Source organism: Podarcis gaigeae (assembly GCF_964106915.1).
Source record: "Podarcis gaigeae genome assembly, chromosome: 2".
NCBI classification, from domain to species: Eukaryota; Metazoa; Chordata; class Lepidosauria; order Squamata; family Lacertidae; genus Podarcis; species Podarcis gaigeae.
In genome coordinates, this window is record NC_139679.1 from 837,686 (window position 1) to 842,672 (window position 4,987).

At 47.6% G+C, this 4,987-nt stretch overlaps 1 long non-coding RNA gene across 1 annotated transcript; it reads left to right on the forward strand.

Moving 5' to 3' along the window:
* Positions 1-3,627: 3,627 nt before the first annotated feature.
* On the forward strand, positions 3,628-4,987 carry LOC310840102. The gene is made up of 3 exons (XR_014561795.1): positions 3,628-3,773; positions 3,849-4,513; positions 4,658-4,987. It is a non-coding gene; the product is annotated as an uncharacterized lncRNA (long non-coding RNA).

The window sequence follows — 4,987 nt, forward strand, 5'->3', positions numbered from 1 at the left end:
GTGATTGGAATAATATGGTTAGCCTGGACTGATGCGAAGGTGTCCTTCTCCCTTCTGCTCATGTTGCCACCTAAGCAGGGGAAGGGGGGAAACTGGCCTCCTGCCTTTGGTAGCCACCTGACCTGCACCTATCAGCTAGTGGCACTTTTCATGGCATAGAGGTAAGACTGTTCCCTGTCAATGTCTGCAGAAGAAGCTGCTGTTAAAGGCACAGGATCAGTCCTCACTCCAAAGGGATGGTGAGCCTAGACCATTGTGTAAGTCAGCAAGTGTCTTATGTTGTGCATGCACAGGTGCACTCTGGAAATTTTGTCCCTGCTGTGGTTGTGACTGGAAGAAGCTGTTCAGGGTGGGCAGAGAATGTCATGGACTCCACCATGATGTACAATGCAATCTTAAAACAATCCAATATAACGGCGCAACTCAGAAAATGAACGCATGAGCCAAGCATCAGTTTACAGGAAGCATGATAATAAAAGACACTAAATACTATTATTATTATTATTATTATTATTATTATTATTATTATTATTTTGAAAGGCTTATTCAAAAGGTGTGGGAGAAGTGGAAAGTCTTTGCCTGGTACTGGAGTAACTGTTAATTAAGTATTGCCAGGTGTGCTTCCTTGGGGAGAGCATGCTGCAAACTGGGCTGGGTGGGTGAGCCTCTGTAAATACCCCATTCCCCCTCACCAAGGTTTAGCTTGGGAGCACACACACACACACAAACAAACAAACAAACAAACAAACAAACAAACAAACAAACAAACAGTGCTGGCTATTTGTTAAAGAGAAATCAGTTACTCCAAGGCAAACTGTATGACAAACTACATTTCAGTTGGCCCTGGAAGTAGGTTGAGCACTTGGCTCTGTCATAGGCTACTGGTGAGAGAGCCTGCCCAAAATATTTTTGTGAATGAGGCAAAATGATTAAAGGGGAAAGGGAGGGCTGACAATTCTCCATCAGGAGAATTGGTACTCTCCAGGTGTGCCTCGTAGTCCCAACAGCATCTGGAGGGCACCAGCATGGCGAAGGAGCAGTGGAACTGAAACCCAGTACAAAGGGCAAATGCCGGGGGGGGGGAGAGCTGGGCTGCAGTGGCAAGACAAAGGGAGGGCCCACTTTGACAGTAAAGTAGTGCAGGTGGAATGCAGCTGACTCCGTCCCCACCACTTGCACCTGTAAGGATAGGGAGCCTGTGGCCCTCCTTCCCCAGCCAGCTTGGTCAGGGGTGACGGCAGCTGCCGTCCGACACCACGTGAGCTTCCCTCATCCCTGGTAGGCATTGCTAGCAAAGGGATGGGGAAAGAAGCAGCACTTGCCAGAGGGGAGAAGATGCCGCTGAAGGAAGGGCAGCCTTGTGGCAGCAGATGACATGGGTGAACTGCACTGAGAGCCTGCAGAACACTAGGGGCTCCTCAACATCCAACATGGCACAGGGCAAAGGAGATGCATGACAGCACACCACTCTGCTGCCTTGCACATTAATGTTCCACCACCTGACACTGTCCTAGCTTAGTCAAGCTCTGTCCCCCTCAGTCTCTGTGTCTTCTGCTTGCGAATACTCCTTGGGACGGTTGGTTCCTACCAGTTCCCAAAGCTATTGCCCCCATTTCACTTAAAGCACAAACAGAGGGAACTGCCTTTGTCCTGCTCAGACTCTCCATCTAAGCTCAACTATGCTGACTGGCGGCTGCTTGTCTGTGTTTCAGGCATGAGAGATGAGGGGTACCTCATCTGCTGCTTTAGCCTTTTAACTGGAGGTGGCAGGGATGGGATGTGGGACTGACCACCTGCAAAGCAGAGATTTTACCACTGAGCTGCAGCCCCTCCCCAGATTTTAGGTCCCATCATTCATACACTGGGTGCAACAGAGCAGGAGGATTTCCTAGACAAGCCCCACTGGAATGAACAGGAGCTGTGCAATACTGCTACCAGGCTATGGTGGTTTGATTCTATTAGTGTTTAATTGCTTTTTAATTACTACCCCCCCATTATGTTTTTGGCTGTTTCTATCTGTAAGCTGTCTTGAGCCCCTGTCTGATGAAAATTTATATATAAATATAATAATGATAATCCAAAACTGAGCTGGAGTAGAGTCTAGGTACCATTAAGAGCAGGCAGATCAGCCCCGTGGGCAAATGACCCACTGGCATTTCCTCCCAGGGAAAACCCCACTGAGATGGATGGGATTGCTGGTCTTGTTCAGTTCACTTCCATTTCTGTTTAGACGTGTGCAGGACAACTTCCCAGTTGATTGTGAAGTGACATCTTCAGTCAGCTTCCGGTCCTCAATCCCTCAAATGTTTGGGGCTCCTTTTAATGGCTGCTTAAGCAGGGCTGGAGCTATCAGAAACTCTGGCTGGGGGACTAGTGCAGCTTAATGTTTAAAATGGAGTCCAGTTTGCTTTCTGGCACGGAAGTAAGAGCTGGATGTGGATAAAGGTAACTGGACAGCTGCTTACAAGAAACTGGCTGCGTTTTCTTCAGTCTCAAGAGTCTGACATGGATGCTTGACAGTTGTGCACAGGGACAAATCTGCACAGGTTGCTTGGTGCTTCCACAAATGACCCTTGGAAAAATTAAGCTGATTACGCCAAACTGATTTTAGAAAGTCTCTTGTGTTTCTTTTCCAGATTACCTCATTTATTAACAGGACATGTGAACACTTTTAAAGGGTGTGCTGTTTGTGGGAGAGCCAAATGACCAGCTGCCTAAACCATGGCTCTCCACTGTTTGTGAATGGATCCTTGTAGTGAGAGATGAGCTACGTTGTTCTCTCCCAAATACCTCACTTGGCTTTCAGGAGGGTCCAATGAGCAGTGTGTATTGATCTGGGACTGGAGAAGGAGAGCTCTCCAAGAGGCTTCTGACCTCACCCTTGCTCTGTTGGGCTGCAGATGTGGAACCAGAGGTGGGGAATCTCTGGCCCTCCAGATGTTGCAGAACCACAACTCCCATCATCCCCCACCAACAGCCATGCTGGCCACAGCTGATGGAAGCTGGAGTTCAACAACATCTGGCAGGCACAGGCTCCCCACCACACTGACCAGCACACCTTCTCTGTGGCAACCCTTCCCACAAATTGCGCACAGCCCCACCTCTTCCTAGGCATTACGGGATGCTAATTTTTGAAACGTTGGAGCTGTTGGAGCATAAATCAGGGTTTCAAAAGCTACAGCCTCCGTTTAGCTCAGCTTCTCTTTACAGTGGTACCTCGGGTTACATATGCTTCAGGTTACATACGCTTCAGGTTACAGACTCCGCTAACCCAGAAAGATTACCTCGGGTTAAGAACTTTGTTTCAGGATGAGAACAGAAATCGTGCTCCGGTGGCATGGCGGCAGCTGGAGGCCCCATTAGCTAAAGTGGTGCTTCAGGTTAAGAACGGTTTCGGGTTAAGAACAGACCTCCAGAATGAATGTTCTTAACCCAAGGTACCACTGTATTTCATAAAGAAGACTGGGTTTGGGAGTAAAAGGGCTGCAACTGATGTCCCCTCCTTCCTCCTGGATGATCTGCATACCCCAATAGCTCTATGACCAAAAGAAGTGGCATAAATAATATATCCAAATGCAGTTCCAGCTCTGAAAACAGAGAGCTGATATAGGTGTCAGGGTACCTTGTATATCAAGCAAGACCAGCAGATGATGCCAGATGTTGATTTACGGAAACACATGGGAGACGTGAGGGACTTTCACCCACCACCTTGTCTGTAGAATTCCCTTACCCGTTTCCTCCTTCTTTGCTTCTTGATCACATCAGCTCATCAGGTGCTACTGGAAGGATTTTTTTTGTTTTGACTATGGCAGACCAACACGGCTACCTATCTGTAATCAGCTCATCAGTCAGCATTTCTCCATTCAGATCCAAATGATGCTTCCAGGTGGGCTGTAGGGCAGGGGCAGAACATCTGCTTTGTATGCAGAAGGTCCCAGGTTCAATCCCTGGCTTCTCCAGGAAGGTCTGCCTGAAACTAGGGAGCCACTAGGGACAATATAGAGCTAGATGGACCAAGGGCTGACTCGTTAGAAAGCTGCTTTCTGCTTTCCTACATGTCATATTTTGTGGGTCATTGACACTCAAAACTGGGGCACCAGAGAGAGACCTTACTTCCCCCTACACTGCTTGCTGATAACCCAGATAAACTAGAAGGATCAGCACAGCGCTGCCATTGTGAAACATTTATTGAAAAGTGCTCTGGATGCTTGTGGTTAACTGCCAGAACAAAACACACGTTGTGGCTCTGGTCCATTGAGAAACACCATCCTCTGATCAGGAAGATCTCCCACGACTTATTCCCAAGCCCACCCACCCTGCTGTATGGGAACTTCATTGTAGTTTTTGTGGTGGGTGGGGGGATGCACTCTGCATTTGCTTGTGGGTAGAGTTAGGTCTTCTTGCTTTTTATGTCCCACGGGTCAGCAGTGGCACTGAAAATAGCTGCTTGGCACAAATCCAACCCTGCTGGTTGCTGGCCAGTGCTCTGAGCAGAAAAGGCATATGCTCTAAGGCAGTGTTTCCCAACCTTGTGCCTCCAGATGTTTTTGGCCTACAACTCCCATCATCCCTAGCTAGCAAGACCAGTGGTCAGGGATGATGGGAGTTGTAGGCCAAAAACATCTGGAGGCACAAGGTTGGGAAACACTGCTCTAAGGTACTATTAAAACAAATGATGCATCTTATACTTCTCTTCTTGGCTCTCTTTTCCTGTGTGTAAACTTTTAAGGTTAGTTCTCGTTGAATTTCATTTAGTTGCTATCAGTCCACCTCTCAAATGGAAAACTATTTTGAACTTTCAAACTATCCTCTAAACCAGTGGTCCCCATGCTTCCCTCCCCCAGACCACTTGAAAATTGCTAAGGTTTCTTGGCAGACCACGTAATCCTCTCTGCCCCCGTTATAGCAATTGCAGTGCACGGTGCTAGGTGCTGCATGATTTCTAACTCTTTTTTTTTTTTGCTTCTTTTATTTCTTAAATATTGTA